Source organism: Anopheles coustani, chromosome 3 (genome assembly GCF_943734705.1).
Source record: "Anopheles coustani chromosome 3, idAnoCousDA_361_x.2, whole genome shotgun sequence".
Taxonomy (NCBI): Eukaryota; Metazoa; Arthropoda; class Insecta; order Diptera; family Culicidae; genus Anopheles; species Anopheles coustani.
The window spans coordinates 91,315,455-91,337,195 of NC_071288.1; the positions used below are offsets into that span (position 1 = coordinate 91,315,455).

The 21,741-nt window shown below is 44.3% G+C and overlaps 1 protein-coding gene and 1 non-coding gene across 3 annotated transcripts in view; both read right to left on the reverse strand.

Moving 5' to 3' along the window:
- Positions 1–21,276, reverse strand: part of LOC131260655 (dnaJ homolog subfamily B member 6) — a 32,136-nt gene extending 10,860 nt beyond the window's left edge. For both annotated transcript variants that reach the window (XM_058262442.1, XM_058262441.1), the window contains exon 1: positions 21,173–21,276. The gene's annotated coding sequence lies outside the window, so the exon portion shown is untranslated. The remainder of the gene's footprint in view (positions 1–21,172) is intronic.
- LOC131261578 (U4atac minor spliceosomal RNA) lies at positions 9,631–9,803 on the reverse strand. The gene has a single exon (XR_009178195.1). It is a non-coding gene; the product is annotated as a U4atac minor spliceosomal RNA (small nuclear RNA).
- Positions 21,277–21,741: the final 465 nt, after the last annotated feature.

The following is a 21,741-nucleotide window of genomic DNA, read 5'->3' on the forward strand; positions in this document are numbered from 1 at the left end:
TACGTTGACAAACTGGTGATCTAAAATTATAGACATAAAATTGAAATTAAATCGCTCTCCCAAATTTAATAACATATTTTACGACTGTTTTTACATGACCTAGCCTTGTAACTGGATGCCATTTCGATCGAGATCTAATTGTAAAGGTAGTCCTAGGAGTGGAATAACCGCTCGAATCAAGAATTGAACTCCAGTCGTGTTTGGCAAACCGCAAAGAACCTCGACGCGTATTTAGCGTCGATGTTGAACCCGAAGAATTTTCTACGAAATCAGCATTATTTATTATTATGTTACCAGGACAGAATACGGTAGAAATCAGCGTTGTAAAGGACCAAACAGCAAGCAGAGTAACAAAAGAGCCTACCACTTCTTGGAATAAATGCTAACCAATATAATCCGGAAAAGAATCTGCCGCAAAGATTGTGGTTCAATAAGCTTCCACAACTCCATCAAGAGAGCGCGGCTTTCCTGCTGAGAGCATGCGGCATGTCTTTCTAAAGAAGACATTACTCGGAAGAGACATTAGAAAGGTAATCAATGAGCCCACAGGGATTAAAGGATGTCTGTGAGATTGCATCAATTGAGGTGGTTGAACTAATCGGGTTTTGGTATTCTGGGAAGCGAACGAACAAACCAGGGGATGGAATAATAATGGAATAATATCCATCGATGCGGAAGTAGTTCAAAAGATTCTCCCCTCGGGACGTAATTAAAGTCTACAAAGCTGCTTGTAAGGAACCCATTCTTTCCATTGTCCGTCTGGACGTTACGCATAATCGCATCAGAGTAGTAAACCTTGATCGTGACAGACGATACGTAACACTGACCAGGACTGGTGCTATGACAACAATTAAAAACTAAATCCCTGTTCCACGAACCCGACAGACAGGATCTTCTTTCAGCCATCGTTCCATTACACTATTAATAGCAAACTCACGAACTTGACCGTCCGGCCCCTGCAATCTCTCGTCGTTTTGCCACCGGAACGGCACAAAAAGAACCGGGAGCGCGATACTTTCACAATTTAGCAATCATAATTTCATTTCATTTCACTTCATTCCGCTTCCGGGAGGTTCCCATGGCAAGCAAATTGTTGCACCAAAACGGATCCGTCCGAGGGAAATTAAATTTAATTTCCAAAAGCGCCGCCACTCTTCCGCCTCCGTAAGTTGCGAAAAAGAAGATCGTGCACAGTCGATTGGGGGAGATGGTTATCGATCCATCCATCTATCGACAAGACTATTAGCAATTGTCTGCCCCAAGGGTTCCCATATTAGGGATGGGGACGCAGACGGGTTCCCTCTTTTCCCTTTGCTAGGGGAGATGATGGTTTAGGGAAGCCTGATACCATCGCTAGGTAGTAGGTCTCACTTCGACACGATCGATGATGTGTCTGTAAATCCATCGTGGCCATCTTCGCTCGAACGGGACGACGCGATCGACGATCAAGAGATCGTTACAATGCAGACAAATGGGCCATTGTGTTCGTTCGGGTCCGTCACGTGTTGGTGGTTGAAGGCAGGACACTTCGCGTCAACCATGGATGAACTTTGTTCAGGGGATTAACGGAGATGGGTTTATTGAGTCCCTTGCGTCGTGATGTCTTAACCCAAACAAAGCAACGATTATCAAATAACCGATGTGTCATGATGTTCCCTTGTCATGCAACCAACCAGAATTCTAAAATGATAACAATAAAAAGAAATAAATCAAAATAGTTGTAATAGATATACCTAAACAAATCTAGTCGAGGTCTAGCCGAGACAATCCCTGCTCTATTGAGCTTGTTTTCATTGCCGTGTTTAACAAAAAAAGAGATAAAGACCAATTATCACCAAGCGGAACAATCCGAGACACCCCCACGCCTTGCCTTTTACTACACACCTTAAATCGATCAACTGTCAATTGTCCAAAACCAAATGTGACCAACTAAGTGGCGTCTTTCCGATGGGCACATCGGATGGTTCGGGCAAACAAACGAACGGCATCGGCCGTAAAACAACGCCTGCGCCGGCGACAACGAAACAAACGGCCAGTTTTACAATTCGCAGTGCGCATCTATTTATTTAAACAAATCAAGGCCAATAATCGAGAGCTGGGCGGGTGCGCATTGCAAAACCGCGCTCGCCGGCGCAAACGAGTTTAATTTCATGACCATTTCCGAACCGAAACGGGGCTAAAGTGATCGCTTCTCTATCTCGCGTACCCAACACGACACGCTCCCGAAGCGCGATGGTGTGAATTGATTTAACGCTCATGGGCACCTTGGGCTTTTCCATTTCGGGGTACCAAAAAAAAGGGGGTGTTTACGGGTCTCTTTTTCCCCCCCCGAGAAGGCCACGTGGAGTACAGAATTTAAAATTTTGAAAACAGTTAGACGGTGAGTGAGTGTTTGGAAAAAATACTCAACTCAAGTCGATAACTGATTGTAGACTGAATTAAAAATGGTTCATGGTCGAGTGGCTCATGTTTGCAGCCACATGTTGTGCAATTTCAAGAGACGAAAAAACACACTTTAAGAAAGAACAGACCTGTCAACAATAGAAATAAACTCAAGTCGTGTCGCGACCGATAATGGAACAGTTTCTTCTTTTTTTCGCTTTTCCATGCGTAGAAAACACTCTTCCAGAACGCAAACGGCACTGGTATTAAGTCATCGCTCGGTACAGCTGATTACGACGGCCCAACCTAAAAGGTTCGGGAATTTCTAGCACCACGTTGACATTTTCTAGTGCTTTATCAGCAGCGAACGGAACACCGCAAAACAACGAAAGCAATGTGCGGTCGCTACGTACGGAGGTTGATAATTTTTTCAAATTCCACATTCTCAGCCAAGAACTTGGCAACACATTATGAAATGATTTATTTTATTGCTTACATTTGAAAAATCCCATGAAGAAATACGGTCTTATGAGTAACTCAAAGCCTCCGACGCCATCACGCCAATTATTGCGAAACACATAAAGAAAACGATTTACCTTGTGTCGCCATCTGCACACGGTGGTAAGATCTGCACCGATCCCGAACCGGAGAGCATTTGTCCAAGGGGTCGTAATTCGTTCCAAGCAATCGATCTTCTGACGTTCAACCGATGCCGATCTCTTAAGCTCTAGAGCGCGAAAGTAAACACGTGTGTTCGCTAGAGTTACTTAGCGGATTGAAAAAAAAAGGAACGCATTTATAGTGGCCGAGAGCTCGGTAGTTTGTTAAACCATTTGCGCAATCCAGTAGAACCATTCATTAGGCCGTAACAACAACGGGCTCTAGAGACCTTCCTCTCTGTAGTAGCTGGTTGCTGACTCATTCGCAAGTCTCGACTCGAGCAAAAGCAAAAATTCTTCGACACAAGGGAATCGTTTGCATTCTTTTCCATTCAGCTGGAAACGGCAATTTTATGGTCTTCTTAAGTAAAATCCTTATGGAACACTCTTTTATTGCGTGCGGGAAGAAATCAACAGCAATCCTTTTAGTGCGCATCGACACAAAGACACAATAGAAATCTTAAAGTTTATACTTTCCAGTGTGCCAAAATAAATTGACAGTGATTTTTATTTCTGAATGAGAAATACTTCAACTGTATTGCCACGGAAACATTTTGTAAATCTCCATCCGACTCTCCCGCGGTTTATATACGAAGCAATTAATTGAACTTTATTTCCCCGCAGAACCACCACCCTCTTAACATCCATTTATCATTCCGATTGTGGCTCCGATACTCTGCGCGTCGCTTGCAAAAGATTAATTAAAATCGTTCGAATTCGAACCAACTGAACCGTTTCTCCAAGCTGCAATCGAGGCATATATCTGTACCTAAGGCATTCCGATAACCATCGAACGGGCACTAGAGAAAAGTACAAGCTCAGTGCTGAAGAGAAGGCTTGGGGGTAAGGAAAGAAAATGGGAAAGCAAAAGAAAAACTAAATCGCTACCGTATATCCCATTGCCTCAGGTATTCCATCATCCTCCTGTGCGCCATCGGATCGCCGAGGAAAGCCGCGTGCTTGTCGTGACTGGCGACGCGTGCCGCGGGAAATAAATAATCGCCAACTTCACCACCGATGAGAGGGGGTGAGGGTACACAGGACGAAGCTTTTCGCGAGTCTTTTTTCCCCGGGATGATGCGGCGGTGAAGTATTGCCGATGGGAAGAGGAACGACGTTAAGCGATTGAAGAACGCGATTCGCTGGTTTTGCTTCCCGGGTTTGATGGACGGTATAGGCTTACGGTGTATTTTATGTTTAATGTTTGTTTATACCTTCCGGAACCCTTGAAGAGAATCATCATCCGATAAACTTTGCCCGTAATTCTTGGATTAAGATTAACAGATCAATGTTTTTTTTTGTGCATATCTGTGTTGCCATGTAGATTCGTGATGGAGTATAACACACTTTCTAAATAATTTCAATTCCTACATCAAAAGAAGATTCATTTAATTTCGCATATACCAGCAGGCAGTTTGTTTTCGTGTTTTGCCCCGAGCGTGCGTTTATCTTACCCACCCACCCGGGGGTTAATTTCCGGCCGATTGATGAAATCTATTAAAGAGTGTGGGCTACCATAATCAGCACACCACCACCTCCCCTCCCCTCTCCCACACAACCTTTCGCGCGGATGCTTAGCTACTGGCGCTACTTACACTCCATTAGCTCTGCCCTAGGGCACCATCTCCAAAAGCGCCCTACTATATCCATCTATCGTTTTCATCCATCTTTCCGCTGATTGCTTCTTCTTCTATTTTCCGAGAGCTCGCGCCGAGACGCTGGAGAAAAATGTACGTCCAACGGCCGATCGTGGGTGGGGACCATTGAGAAAGTTGTGGACGAACTTTCCCATGCATTTATCGCGCGATGATGCTGGGGAGGACGGCACGAACGCGATAAGTCGCAGTGCAAAGTTCGGTTCTCGGCTGGTCGGCTGTCCGTTTTGTTTGTGGTTTTGCTTGAGATGGAATGACGGACTGGAGCGGACACAGCTTGGCGGGGGAATGTTTTTCCTCTAAAGTGCAGTTTTGCCAAACAGGCTCAACTAATGCACATTTTAATGCCCCTTGCGAGACGGGAATAGGCCTTCCAAACCAGTGGCAAACGTTCGAGCGACAAAAAAAAGATGGAACGATAAGGAGCTGTAAGACATTTTTTGGTTCGTTAGGAGACGAAAGGAACATGAGGAGCATTAAAAATAAAGGTTTCTGCCATCCATCAAGCAAATTCTAGGAAACGTGAAACCATTAAAACATCTAAAACGAGGACTTTACCTTGTAAGACATGTTTTGATTTTTTGTGTGAACAAAATTCTGAGGTTTTGAAGGATAGTTGTATATTACGAAAAATAAATAAAATATTCATACTGTATCCCAAACAGATTCTTGTACAAGAAAAGTTGCCGTAGCCCAATGGTAGTATGTGGTTTGCTCAAACTACACCTCGTTGGTTCAACTCCGATACTGAAACTCAGTTTTATAACCCAAAGAAGCTTTTAGGTATACTGAGCTATAAGCTGTGTTAACAATTCTCCCAAATACTATTCTCTATGATGATAAGTATTTAATTTCATAATCTTTCGGGAAAAAAAAATCTCCTATTTTCTTATTGTTGAGAATTCCTGTAACATTAATCTTCGGCTCAATAAAGCAATATATATTTTGCCGCACAGTAAACAAATAAAAAGATTTCACCAATAACTCAATCAGCGGGAATCTGATTCTCTTTCCCATTGATTGCATGTGTCTATTTCGTTCACCGTTTGTTTGTTGTCTTCAGCCCCTTCGGCTCGCGCTCGCGGAGAAAGTGAGTGCCAATTATTTTTTCTAATGAAACATAATTCCATTCTACCTCCAATTCCAATCGCATGCGATCGTCATCGATCATCAGTTGACGTTCGTGCCTGCGGCCAATTCCGCGGCTCCCGTTGGGCAACCTCGAACGAACGTATAATTTTATAATCGATGAAAAAGGGAAGAAAAGCGGAGGGGGAGGAGGGAGGCAATTCCAAAGGGCCCGAGGAGCATAAAACAATGACCCACATAAAGGTGACGGGCGCATGTGCATGGTGGGACACAGCATGGATCGCGAAATAATGGCACCGCAAGTGTGATCTCAGGTGCTGTGTTTCACTCACTGTCGTCTTTCTAATGTCATACCCACCACTCCCCCCCCCCCCCCCCCCCCCCCTGCCATTCTCTATCTACGTCTCATTACCATTTCCGGTGGCAATTTTAAAGCGCACCCATTATTATTACACCCCATAAATAAGGAATGGTTGCCCCTCTTTTCGTCTTCGGCGATCAAAATGGAACAAAGGAAAGGTTGATTCAATGAGGGGAAGGGGGGAAGGGGAGCGCCTTGTGACACTTTTGGGATGGAAAATTGTCGCCACCCACCCAGACGTGACAAAAACAAAATGGAGATGCCTGCAATTGAAGACTATCAACATTATTTATTGATCTTTTTTTTTTTTTTAAGTGGCACGACATCCCCTAGTGGGACAAGGCCTCCCTCCGAAGAGAGTTTGTGTGACCGAAAGACGGTATATTATAGATCGGTGGTCAGCCGTTCGTAATACCGGAGGGTGCCAGACTCGAGATTCGATCCCACACCTGTGGTGTGGTGTTTCCTCGCGCTACCGCTGCGCCATGGGCACCCCCAAATTATTGATCTTTTAGTTACAGTTAAAATGTGAGTAATATAAGACAGTTGAAACTATGACCGATCGTTTGAATATTAATTGCGTCAAGCGTGGAACAAATTCCCCGCATAAGACGATCCGCTTTTCCAGTCTCGGACATCATCTGACGATCATGACACGCTTACACTAATTTGGCTGAGGAGTTGGGCACCCCGAGAGACTTTTCTGTCCTAAGCTGGCGAGTCTAATCGTAGCAAAACGATAAAAAAAAAAAACAAGAAAAAGTCTATCGCACAGACCACAGGGAAAAAGTGACAGCTTTCTCCCAGCACACTGTGTGAGGATGAAAAATTGACCATGAAATTAGGTGTGTAGTTCCCGGGCAGATCCCGAAGCCGGCCGATGGAGTTGTTTGCCGCACTAATGGGCGTCGAGGGCGTCCCCGTTCCTAATCATCATTATGATCATCATAATTTTGCTGATTCGTCGGGGGTCGTCTTCCTTAATTCATCCATTAAAGGGTGCCCCAGAGAGTAATGTATTCTCCATTTTACTAAGAAACCAAGCACTAGAGAGAAGGGAGAGGGAGCGCACTTAGGAAAGATGCGGCTGTCGTTTTGGAGGTATTGAGACGATAATAAACAAAGCGTCGTTTGTTAGTTATAAACATTTGTAAAAAAAAGGGAAAAAAAAGCTAGATTACTTTTGGCGACGAGCATCAGCGGGTTCCGTGTTTCCACTTTTGTTCATTTTATTTATGACCGACCGCCCCTGAACGTCTATATTCGGTGGCTGTTAACGGGCGAGTCGTAAAAGCTGCCACAAACATATGCTCGGAAGATTGTTTGGATCATATTCCACACTCCTTTTTGGATTGTGTCGTTGGCAAATAACATCATAAATTTGCAAAAGAGGGAGGACGTGGAAAGAACCGACGTGCCAATTCGTGCTAATCGATTTAACCATGGAAAATTTGTGGAAACGGAAGAGACATTCTATCAAATTTCCAAGTGGAAATTTTTGTACACAAGAGGGAATAAAAACAAAAAAGGTAAATATATGATCAAGACGTGTTAAGAATAACGAAAATGCATCGACTTTTTTCTCCTTTAAAATCATCTTTATCCTTTCACGTAAATAACTAAGAGGGAACACCATCTCTTTAACAACACCTTTAATGTTTGACAGCACGCAACAGAAGAGTAAACCAAGGCCTTCGTTTGCCCTCCTGCTTGAGAATGCTATGCTTCTCAAGTGACGAGGCGTAACATACTTCAATTATGATCGATCAGGTCAGGTTCTCCTCTCAACCAGTGTGGTTAATTGTTTTATCCTCGCTTCGCCACACGACAAACTTCTACCGACACCGGACCACGTGTGGTTCCAGCAGTAAAACTATCGAAAGCTAGAGCTCGTACGAGAGGTGCCGAAACCTGCCACTTGGAGTTGCAGCGACCGTTGCGTGGTTTTTGCGGTTCAATTCCCGTGGTTTCGCATGGAGCACAAATTCATACCTCCCTCGAAGCATGAATGACACTCTCTTACCATACCAAAATGGGCTTGATTTTATGGCAGAAGTTTTCGGTCACGATACCGCATCAAACGCGTACTCGATTGATGACGATATTCAATGACGAACGCACATCGAAGCACGATAAACGAACGTGTAGGCTAGGGAAAACCCTTTCTGTTTCACAAAAAGAAAGAAAAACAAAAATCAAAGCAATGTTTTTTTTGCAAACAATCAACTGCAACAATGCATCATTATGTATGTGCAAGTTTTACTAGTAGAGTTCACCAGCGCATTGATTAATGTATTACCGAGCACCCGTCCCCCCGGGGCCGTTTCGAAATCAAGAAACATAAAGATTAGAAATGAAATGCTGGTACGAATGCGGTGCAAAAGAAGTAGCTCCAACAAGAAAGATACATGATAACGAAAGCAAAAAACGCACGCAGGGGAAAAACAGACAAATAACTCATGCTCATCCTCATCCTCATGCCTTCGTTTCGCACCCAGATGCCTTCCTAACCGACCGACCCAATGACTGAGTGAACCGGGAGCCAGCCTTCCATCCGGTTTTTCCTATTGCAAAATAAATTGCATTCAATCTCAACATCATCATCAACCGAACCGGGCGCAGCATCTTTCCACTTTCATCGGATCACGGTGGAAAAGGAGAACCGTTGGGGAAAATGTACCAAGCAAGGGGAACTCGGAGCAAAAAAAATACACGCAAGGTCACTCTCTATCGGCGTATCTTCACGGCACAATGGCGAAGGAAAATGAAAGCGGAAAAACAAAGTGCCCCGCATGCAGAGCAAGGCCACGCGGAGGGAAAACAACAACAAGCAAGCAAGGGAAAAACAAGAAACGGCACAGATCGAGTGATGTGCAATGTTGCCGGTCGTGCCAACCATGAGAGCAGAAGAAGCAACAAACGGCAAAGCCATGAGCGCAGAGCAAGGCCGTAATAATTAATTAATGATGCATCCCACCCGACGGCCAGGCACGTGTAGTATGTTGTGGCTGTGCACAACAAGCGATGAGCAATGTTCGAGTGGAAAACGAAAACACACTGATTGTTTTGTTTGAAGTGATTCACTTTTTTTTTCTCCTCGCTGGTGAAGATTGTATTCCCCGTTGTGCATTTATTTGTCACGAGCAAGAGAAAAAAAAAGTGCCCAGAAGGAACCTTTGGAATGAACAACAAAATTATTGCATGAACGTCATTCACAACATTCTAGACAAGAAAACAAAATACGTTTTATCTAAAAATATTTGCTAAGACATATATAAATCATGTGTTGTGTAAAATAAACAATTAAATGTTCCTTTCCTTTGAAACAAAACAAGTTCCATTGGAAAAGGACATCATATTACACTAGAACCAACTAATAAACTCATTCAAATTCAACAATCCTTATCCCTCGTTCCTTTAAAATTGGCGCTGCAAGGATGCACAATCAATGAAAGGTGCGCACGTCCCTTGTGAAGTAAAAGGACGATTCAAAAATTCCGACCAGCAGGATCGGCTGTTCGAAAGCGATCCACCGGCCGGGGGGTTAACGAACGGGGCGCAAAGGATGCGCCACCGCCCGTGTAATGGGTTTATTGTCAGCAGCAATGCCCTCACTATACGCTCATTGGACATTCTGCTCCCCAAGACAAGGAAGAAAGAGCGAGACCGCAACAGTCCATCTTGTCGATAGGACGCCATGTTACGTTAGCGATGCGTAAAATTATGCCACAAGGTCGATGTCATGTTTGGCAGGGACGTTTGAAATGGCAGATGCAGATGTCGAAGGAAATGCATTTTAGGAATCTAATATGATACTGGGGCAGTAGTTTTCGACATACATTTAGTTATCCTCGTTTTAAGCAGAGAGTTGTCGTTATTACCTGCAACGAAAAGAAAATGAAAAATGTGATTAATTTTTCGAAATATAAACTTATTATAAATTGATGATATGTCTTTCCATCATTTAAATGTTTATACTTCGTACTTCGTATCCTTTACATTTATTGGAGCAATTTCTACGAAAGTTTGTCTCAGGTTGTAACTCCCGGTTATTTTCTTCTTATTTTTATTTATTCCTTCATTTTAATAGTGTGTTGATATTAAAGTGAATATACAATTAGCATAATTAACGATCCGATAAAGCCAATAATCGGTGAAATCTTTCAAATACTCTTTGTACAATTTATTGACATTCATTATCCTGATTGTGTTCATTTCTCGGAACCACGGAAATGAAGTGTAGCGCGAAAAGCTTCTCTCCCGCTTCCCCGTTAGTTTTCCCAGCATGGGATGACAAAACGGATGACAATCAGGCCTGCAATGACTAAACGATTGCAAAACGGCAGCATCAACGGGGAGGGAATGTCAATTCGCGCCATTACTAAACGACAGCGCTCCTCCCGGGTGCTGTCTCATTAAAAAACATCTCACTTTCCACGGGAGGCTGGCATCAAGCCGTCGAGCCGTTTTCTTGAACAATTTAAAGCAAATTCTTGCTTCGCTTTCCTCTCTTATGATGCTATTCGTACCATTCAACCCTTCAACTACTTTTTTCAAGTTGTTCAAACTAAAAATATGAAATCAAAAATGCAAAACTGTGTGCTCTTGTAGTATTTTCTTTGAATTTCTCTTCTTAAAAGAGTGTGCACAACAAATAATTTTAATAAAACCGATTTTTTACTCCATCCCGAAGGGTTAATTCAGCTTTTCTTGACGACCCGATCTGAGACCCGAGGGTCTTCACCTATCCGTTTAATTGACGTTGACTGAAGAGAAAGACCCATTGAATCAACACGACCGGGGAGACCGGGGATATCGCGTAGTTCCGCGGGCATAAGGGGTCCTCCGGAAAAACGAACGATAGCAGTTCCCCTCCCTAGCGATTTACGGATTCGCGCCGGTTCGTCTTCTAGCGTGAAGCTGCGAAGATACCTCATCTAGCTAAGAGGAGGGTACCGACCCAGACGCGATGGCACCATGGTGGAGATGGTCTGGCAAAAGGAGGGTGATTGATGTTGGCCGGGCTCGCTGGAACAACAGACCGTCGAGGTGTAAACCTTTTAACACCTCAACGGTGGAGAGGTTTCTGCGGAAGGATAGGACGTTCACAAGAGCCCCAATGTCCCTCGTAGGGACTTCAAAATCGAGTTTCTCGAGCACGACGACAGCTTTCCCGATCTCTGTCGTGGTTTTCGGGCTGAGTTGATCCAAGCGATCCAAGGCTCGTGGTCCGTTGGGAAACCAAAAGTCACACTAATGATCTCCGACATTCCCATTTTGAGGCGATCCTAACGAACGTTAGTACTACCAGTGACTCACAAGAACTGGAAACCAAATGTGGTATCACTATGCAATTAATCAGGCTGGACGCGAGGGAAACATTTTTAAACATACAACATCGGACGTTGTTTGCGAAAATCGCGAAACATATTCGACACCCGATGCCACTGTTTATCCAAAGGTAAACCGGTTTCGGTGTACGCCACGATGAAGCCATTCTGTCACTAAATTGTTGCGTTACCGGCTAGGCTGACAGCAGCGCACTCGCCAAACAAATAAACAAACTTTCTTTTAATCGCCGCTATGGAGTTTAAGGCAAGGGGTTACTGTTTTTTGCACTTTCGCACATCGTAAAAAGAAACACCACCTTCTCCTTATGTCCGAAACTGGATTTTTGCCTTTTTGTAGAGCTTTAGAGCGCCGTGTCTAGGGTCACCCGTTTTGGTTTCCCGTACGACCTAAAAATAAACCTCATTTGCAAGGGTTTCCCCGGCCTGTTTTCACAAACAATATTTTGGATTGCTTGTGCAAACATTAAACCGAAGGCACGGGGGGTTTGCAAAATCAAACCAAAAAATCGTCTCGTCGGCAACAACATAACGACCGTCTGCCACCATCGTTAGCCCAAACACAAACAACACTTGAATCAACGCGCGATCGACGACGCTGCTCTGCTTTCCGCGAAACGGATCTTTCCTAGACCTAGACAACCTAATTTGCGTTCCCATCATCGAAACGGGGTCTCAAGTGTCTCGTCGAGTTAGATAAAAAGGGAATTGATAAAAGGAGTGAGGAAGAGGCCTCATTAGCCGTACGGTGCGAGACCAGAAGCAACGCCAAACGCTTAGTCACACTGAGCAGCAGACACTTCTCGGGGAGGATCCACCAAATGAGAACGACGATCGGCGGGAAAATCGGCAGGAAGCATAATTTATCGTTCGCTATAAATAACGCTATTAATAGTCGCCTACCGCTCCTAAGCCGGCACACGCAGCGGATGTTCATAAGTATCGCACCAAGACTTTCAAACCCAAACATCGTACGTATTTCTTCAACCCTTTGCTGCCCACTCCGGGGGGTGTATGAATGGTGGTCTAGAGGGTTTCAGGAGGGGATGTGTCGAATTTACGAAACCTAATACTCGGTGATCACTTTCCGTACCGAACTCCCCGCTCCACAGGTTCAACCCGTTTTCCGTCCCATCCAAGTGCTTTGGGGAAGTATATCCGATGAGCGTTATGGGATATAGGAGGGTTCGAGTGGTATAAACCTCGGATCTGCCGGCGCTGTCTCGAGGGGCAGCATCGCAGGCCGACAAAGAGACGATGAACGGCGTAACGCAATACCTTTGACACATACACAGGGGGCGAACGAATGGTGAGGCAATTTAGCTTGACCTTCACACCGGATCTCGGAAGCCGGTCTCTTTCTAAGGCACTGGTCTCGCTCCACCAAAATAAACTGCTGCCCATTACTCATCGAAGGGCAGACACAAAGCGAACCATGCTTTTTAAGTAGCACCCGTTGTTGTTCGCATGGAACGAGAAGCCTTTCCAGATGATCAGGTAATGCCGGCTATTCTTGTTTCTTCAGCTCTTCAATTTCCCCTAAACGAACATGAACATTACTTAAGAGAAACAGCACGCGAGACGGTTAGGAAGCTCGATGGGGCTTTCGTTTCGTTGCTGCTAACATAATCTTTATCAGCTCTCAAGTGTTTACCAACACCAACCGGCGAAAGACTTAGGAGCAGAAACATTTCTTAAAATCTGAAGAACCGTGAGAATCTCCGCGAGTCAATATTTGATTATGCAAATCACGGCGCGTTTGGACTGTGAGTAGCACTTGCGATCAATCTACTTAAGTCCAGTTGAAGTGTTGTTGTTGCCCATAAGCAGTTAGCATAGTACCGACACCACAGTCCAATTACTGACGAAAGACGAAATTAATTAGAGCAGAGGATAACCTCAACCACAAACGAATTCGCTTGTATCTTGGGGTTCAAAATGGGTTCAGAAGATTTTTACGTAAGACGTATGTCTGTCAGATATCAAGAAACATCTACATGGCTTATTATTTAAACTCCTGGAAACTTTGGCGCCAGAGCTAAGTAGACCAAGTGCTAACATTCAGACTTTGGAACATACCCTTTTACTTAGGGCACCTGAGGTGTACAATTAGTTGGAATTTGACAAAACATATACTTTAGAGCTTTCGTTTTCTTAAAGTTGTCATTTCGTCATCATCTTCTTTCTTTCCGGAATATTTTCAGAAAATACGAACGCAACGGCCCTACCCCTTCTGGCAATCGGCGCGAATCTTTCGGCTTTCTTTCAGCCACTCGATATGCGACTTTCACCTTCGTAGTCCAAAAAGATATTAATAAGATCGAGCCCTCGGAAAAGGAACGATGGACCGATGGATTTCGCTGTCTTTTACTACCCGCGCCGTGCTGTGCGAAAAGCCCTCCGGCTAACCGTATGATACGGTGCGCTCCAGACTAGGTCCTATACCATGGCTTTAACTTTCTTCCCAACATTCTTCGACTGTTGACCGCCATTGCAAACCCATGCCGCGGGGATAACAGTGATAAAGGGTAGTAAGGGGGAAGTATTTCGCATTCGATTTCGAAGTGCCCGTTTCGATAGCGATATAACTTCTTCCCCGATGCGATGCGCCTTGCTTTCCGATTCCTTTCCGCTTCCAAAGTCAAGCTAAGGCCTGTCATTTATTGGCCTTCGGACGATATCTGTGATGGCGCGGTGTGCGGCAAACAGCTTTAACCGGACGATCTAAAACACTAATCTGACAGCGACAGATAAGTGGAGGTCTCGAAGCCCATGGAGCGCGCCCCGTTTCGTTGGAATTCGCCGAAACGTAACGCATTTCGCAAGGGAAAGTGATAGAAAGGTTTCCCATTCTCCAAAGATATGAAATTATCGAACTAGTTCATAGGCAGGTCAGGATGATCAGACTGAAGAATTTGATAAAACTAACTATCCCAGAAGTGCAAGATAATTTAAAATAAGGTTGGATATGATATTTCTATATTGTATTGGAGTACTTGCTTTTGATCTTCGTGGAAGTTTTCCATTCCTCATAAGTTATCACCAAAGGTGATCCCTTTAATATCCCTTAGTTTCTATTTCCTACACTGAAGCTCATGAAAAAAGTCATACCATTAGTCTGGGTTCCGTTACACGGGATAGTCATTAGTTTTCTTTTTACCCAATTCCATTATCCCAACGACCAGAAAGAGGTCTCATATCATATGTACACAGGAGGCTCGAACGCCTCCTTCTCGGAACCCGTATGTCCGTACATTTTAGTACACTGTCAGTCAGTGCCATCTCCACGGCCATAACAACTTGACCCTAATTACCGGCGTTAGTAGTAGCCTTAGCTGTTGTGGCCGTTCACCAAGCACGTACACCACACGGCATATCTGGAGGTGTTTCCTAAGTGTTGCCTATGATAAGACACAACAAAAAACGGCCAACGGACGGTTAAGAGCTTGCCGCAATTTTCCATCGCAAACAAATTTATCTTTTATGCCATCGGTTGGGGGGGGGCTTGGGGAAGGAAAAAAGAAACCTTCCACAAGATGACGTTAAGCAAGATTTTTCATCTCCTCCGGTGACGGTCTGGAAACAAGTAAGGATCTTCTGGAGATACTGGAAGCACCAAGTTTCCGCAATGCCATGATTGTGCAGTTTTCTAACACTTCCACCAACACTTCGGGAAGGGCGGGCAGCTCTTGAACCTGGTCGACGTTCTTAACGTGACGAGATGGCGAAATGATAATATTTCACATTCAGTCGAGTCGCGTTTGCACGGTTGGTCATCAGAAAACCATTAGCTTTTGGGACTTAAGGGATGCACGCCGAGGTGGTAAAAAGAAACACTTTTCTGTGTCAAAGATGTACTAGCATTTAACAGATAGTGCCCGATGCAAACATGGGTAGCAGGAGACCGAAAGGAAAAAAAACATTCCCAGCACAAACACAAAACTTCAGCGAAACGTATATCTCACGATCCCTGCGAAATAAAAATTTACCCATAAACCCACCAAACTTGGTACGACGATCGATACATAGTAGTAAGACAAGGCGGCATCTTCTCATCCAGCCCGCACCACATATCGCTGGACTTTTCCTGCCAGGCAGAGCCCACTCTCTCACGCAAATTATACTCCACCATCTTCGGACCGAGGCGATGAGGGCGAGTTCACGAAACGTGCTGAAAACGGTTCGATTAAATCGAGCCACCGTCGACGATGCGGGCTTACTCACAAGCAGCGTACGCGAAAACGTGGGGAAAATATGTTTCCCGATCCGATGCAATGTTTAAGACGCAGAAAGACAAGCTGGCGACAGGGAGGCACAACACACATGGGGTGGTGGGGAAGAAAAAAAAAGCGCCTTCCCTGGATGGAATTGTAGATCGTCAATTGATTGGGAGGGAAAACTTTCCATTTTGTGACCATTTTGGCATGCCGGTATCTTCTCACGTTGCAGATTGCGTGGCGCATGTATGGTCCGGTAAGAAACAAAAACAAGCAGACGGGTTCTATTAGCCCGAAGATGGCCAGACAGACACTGTTCGAACCTTTTCTTTTTCACTGGGTGGCGACAGATTTTTATCGCAAGAAATTAATATGTTGCCGTTTATCGCTTATCATATTTTCTATTTTAACATTCCTTCAAAATCATTTTGAACAATCAGCACGATAATCAACGTTTTTTCGATACGGAAGATATTAAAAACACATTCCCGATACCTTAACCTTAGTCCTTAAATTAACTCGTTCAAATCGTCGAGGACAGTTGACATCGCTAATAAATTGAACCGAATTTACTGTTCCAACTTGGGCGTGAACCAGATCATGATTGAGACAAAAGCCATCCGGAGGCATTTGGGACCTTTTTATCTTCGCCTTTGCCTTCCTCTCAAACATGGTCAGTTCGGGTACGCATGGCTATGTGTCGGCTTTTTTTTTGTCGTAAGTTTTCCTTCACCACCAAGAAATTCACTTTATCGACATATCTCTATCGGTGGGCGGGCATTTTTTTCCCCCTTTCATCCTTTCTTCCGCTTCGGTCGGTTCACTTTGATCACTTTCATCGCATCAACTGTAGCCCCAACAATCATCTCCCGTACCGGCGTTCGTGGGTTCGAATGGTAGCACCAAACCGAGCCCCGATTGAACCGATCGATGAACCGGTTGTCGTGCGAACGATGACGAGTCGGAGCGTGCAGACAATTACCATCAACGGGAGGACCGTCACCATCGTCGTCGATGAACATCGTTGCGTTGGGTCCACATTCGGGCCTCGCATCGACACAACCCCGTATATATAAAACATCTCACATCTCCAACAGTGCACCCGGCGACACGGAACACGGTTTTTTTTTACGGTCGACGGCGTTGATTAAAGTGCGATTCGCGATTGATTTATGGCCACGATTGTGTCCGTTCGAAGTTTGCCTTCCCCTACGGCCAAGCGTGAACACGCGTGAATTTCTCAAACGCACGGTGGTGGTGGATGCAACAAGTCGGCGAAAAAGGATACTTCTCGATTTTCTTTTCCACTATCGAACTTGCACGAGCAGAAGTATCCGGGTACATGGATCGATTAATTTAGCGAAGTCATGATACTGTTCGCTGTTGTAGATTGTTATTTGGGAACGGTTTTTTCTTATCGCAGTTGCCGAAACCAATGTGACAGTTCCTGGAACGATATTAGATATTAGGAACGCAGCAATGTGTTTATCTAAAATTAGAGAACAAGAAACAAACGTCCATTATTTCTTCAAAAAACGTAAAAAATATAAAAATGAAGGAACTTTTAATACATTTTATTCTTAAAGTTAAAAGTGTGTGCATAACACATATAGTAGGTTGTTTAGTCTAATCCTAAAACTGAGGAATCAAAACAAAACCATAAAAAAACAAACTGTTCAATTTTGATCTATAAAAATAACAAAACACAAGATCGATGATGACGTCGAACGCCCAAGGTTAAAGCGCGCTAAAAATTGATTGGCCCTGAACGAGAACCACCAAATAAGTGCAAAACCACACCACCCCACCATATGGAATCGATGATAGTTTCCACTTTCTCTGCCGCTAATGAGACGCCAAATGGGGCGACCATTAATGGGGCTGGGAAATCTACACCCGAAAGGCAAGGCGTGCGCGGGCAAACATAACCATCTGTCACCCGAATGATCGCTTCCACCCAGGGGAGCTCCGGTGGTGGTGTTAGGTGTTGGATGCCCGGTGAAGTCATTAGTGGTTGGAGAAGGATTTAAAATAATATTAAGTGGATCATTTTGCGCCTTCTTTTTCGGGTTTATAATTTTTTCTCTTCCTCTCTTGCCAGTTACGATCAACCAATTTTTTTTGTTCGTTAAAGGGCACCACCTCCCATACACACTGGGACTCGGTGTGCGTTCGTTTGAGGTTCATGGTCAAGTTGAGAGCAAAACGGTTCCGCCGGTTGAGCGATCGCGTTCGCGCCGTTTTCTTTTCCATTTCGCGGTGCGCGCTCTCGTCTTTGGATTCGTAACAAAAACTAAGACGAGGTAAAAAAACGAAGAAGAAAACAAATGCTCACTTAATGGCTCACTTCCCAGCCGAAGTGAAAATGTGCGTCCCGGCCATTTGTTCCAGCTTCCGTGGTGGGTGTAGGCGCCTTGCCATTTGCAATCCACTCGGGGGGAGCGTGCTGTTTGAAAGCCGGCTCTAGGGAAGCGAGTCAAATAGATTCTGGTCGCGTCTGATCTGTCACATGTTGGTTGGTAAAGAAAATATACAAAAACGCGCACAGCATATCACAAAGGAAGGTGGTAAGGAAACGATTTCCATCTGCTTTGGATTCGGTTTTTTTCTACGCGTCTCCACATACACACACACACGCGCGCGCTCGCGGGAATAACCTCACACCATCCTTCTCTTCCGTTTGCCCATTGGGAAGTCTATTTTAAGCCCGCCACGCGGTAACGAGGGTGTGGAAAAGTTATATTTTTGGAAAAATTTCGAATATGCGCTCCGCACTCACACACAAACCATCCAACAACACCCGGTGTTCTGGCGCCGTTTCGTTTTCTTTTCCCTGCGAAACATTCGCGCCGGCAAATTTCAGAAACGTAGACAAACCAAAGTGCAACGCAGCGCGTGGCGACTGAACAAGGGTGGCGCGTAAAGTGAAGATCATCATCAGCATCATCAACATCATCATCGTCAGCTTCGCACACACGCGCCCGTGATCTCTATCAACAATTGCCGCCCCCTTTCGACGGGAGGGCAGGACACAGGGCAGTGGAGGTTAAAAATAGAACCGCCGCTTATTTTTGGCCACCACTACACGGAGCGGAAAACCTGTCGAAACAGCCGGTGAAAATGGGACGAAACCCAGAAACGGAAGGGCGGGCGAGCGGAACCGCCGGCGTAAGGGTTTTCGGGTCGGATTTGTTGCGTTCAGGTGTGCGAGGACAGGCTTCACCGTCGTTTTTTAGTAATTTAATTTATCAAAACATTCTATTTCGAACTAATCTACTTAAACTTACGAACATATCTAACTAAATAAACCAAAATAACTTGTTTTGATTTAAAAATGCATAAAAGTTAGGAATGCACAAAATGTATCCGCTTTCTGAGCAACAGTTGCTTTTTCGATTCGCTTTCAACGACGAGGAGTACGCAAATTCCAACCAAGTTCAGTGGATTCGTTACAAACCGAACAACGGTTTCTGTCGGATTGCATTGGAAGAATAATTTAAATATTCATTACTCGCCATCACACGGTCAACAAGGTCTATGGGTGATATAGTTAGGAAGGTAAAACACAAAAGACAAAACAGAAATTCCGCTAAATTAGAGCGAGAGAAAACAAAGGTAAATGCGCAATGAAAGTATCAATCATGTGCTATTTATCATAAACACAATTTTTCCTCAACACCCAATCACATTTTAATTGATTATAATTCACGCAAATATTTGCGAATAGTTCTACTGCCTACCAATTAAAAAAAAAGTATTCTGGCGCCCATCATCAATTCCCTAATTCAACCAATGTCAGCAAACACAGGGAATGAGGTAGGAAACGAGTGAAAGCTGAGCAAATTTAATCAACATCAATTAAAGCCACTAAACCATTTCACCGACCGATATACGCCGTGTCCCGAATGTTCCCCACAGGCGGCTCCGTTTACTGTTGATGTGTAGGAAAAAAAGGTCTAATGGATAAAATTTAATCAAACATCATTTGCAAATGGCGTGTAGAACCAGAAACAACCCCGTCACGTATCACGTCATCCCTGAAAAAAGGAGGAACATGCGTGTCCAAAGAGTTCCAAATTCCACAACAACCGAATTGCATTTGCCAAATAAGCAGAAATATTCATTAATTTATTCCACGCGTAATGCAACCGTATAATTCAGTTATTCATGTTCATATGAGTGCGATTGAATTTGTGCCAAGTATCGATCTCGAGTGGAACGCGTGAGGCTCGAGCACCAACATTGTGACGATATTGGCTGCCTTTATCTGATAACGTCAACCGACGATAATGCAGTCGTCGTTGGATCACGGTGAAGGAGAAAGGGACGTTGGGAAACGCGACGAAAGACGAACGAAGTCAGCAACCAGCACTCAGTGACGTCCACGAAGGGCAAAAATATGCAAATGACAGAAGCGAGAAACTGACGCCACTGCCAAGGTGTGTGTGTCTTGTGTTGCGTTTTCACATTGGTTGGCGCCACAAGTTTCTTCCTTTTTGCTCGTACATCTCCTCTATTGGCAAACCAGTAGCGGCGCCCCATCATTTCGTTGTTTACGCAAGGTTCCCAGCGGCAAAACCGTCAGCAAAACACCGCAAATGGCAGCTTCGGATGCTTCCGAAGTGCATTTGACACATTTAACAAATCCGTCCCCATTTTACCACCAACGCGAATGAATGTGCGTGCCTGTGGAAAGAAATGACAGTTATTAAAAGTGGCATGTGTAAAACACGGTGCGGGCCGAATTATCATGCGCCAATTTTCCTTTCATTCGCGAGGAAGTAGAGCTTTCATTCACGTTTCACTTTCCTTGCCGATACCGTCTTGTAGGAGTGTTCGGCGGAGGATGGGATAAGGTTGTCTGCGATTTTCCATCCTCCCACGCCCGCACTAGCCTCACCGATCCCTATTATATGCAAATTACGCCCGGCCGCTTGTGGGTACGAATTAAATTAATTACTTCATTATCTCTACCGACAAACAGCATTAGCGGCCCGCGCTCCTCAAAGGATTGTGCTGGTGTGGTTTCCCCCCGCAACACGCAGTATTTTAGTTTCATTCGAGCGCCGTGCACAACAACATTTCTAGCACAAAAGGAAAAGTTTCTATTCGATTCTGCACATTCGATATCCAAGCCGCCATCCGAAAGGGAACCGGATAAGCGAAGACGGGTTCTCTTTTATCTCCTCATTGTGGCCGGCTGCTTATCGAAGCTGCGGAAGTAAATATCTTAACAAACTTAAAATTGCACCCCTCCCTTTTCGCTAAGGTCTTTTTTGATAAAATCGAATTAACTTTATCGTCGATATCGATCGATACTCAAGGTATGGGACTCGCTTAGCAGCTGTGATTGCAAGAGTTATTTCAAACCCCATATGTATGTAAACGGAACTTTTGCAATCGTTATGATAGTCTTATCGTTACTGTGGTATGCTGTTGTGCGTTTTAGGGCTTGCCTTACCTTTTATCACTCGGAACGCCACTACCGCCGCTTCCACTAAAAAGATAAACTACGGAAATGTTGATATGCAGCTCAGCAAAGCAGGAGACGTGGTCAGGCGCACTGCAAAAGAGAGAGAAAAAAACATGAAATTAGATATAACACACAAGAAACATTTGAAAATTTAAACCAATGAGTAAACAATATAACAAAATCCTGGGAGATATACAAATCACATAAAAGATCCTGAAATAATTTAAAATGTGAATGACAGATCGAGTTTTCACCTTTAAAATAACCGAACAGGAAATTCGTTAGCCAATGTAAAGGGAAGGATACATCATCTAATGATGGAGGAATGTTGCAATAAAACAGTATTATCCAACAAAAATAGGTTAAGAAGAAACCTGACATCTTCCCCTTGCGGGATGATCACGTCTAACAAAATGACAAAGCAACACACAGCAGCGTTCCAATCATGCACCGCCGCCTCAAAAGTATTCTTCCGTAAGCCACACCTTGACATCCTCCGGCACCGACAATGGTGAGAAGAATGTAATTTGCATATGCATTCGAAAGCATCCCATTCG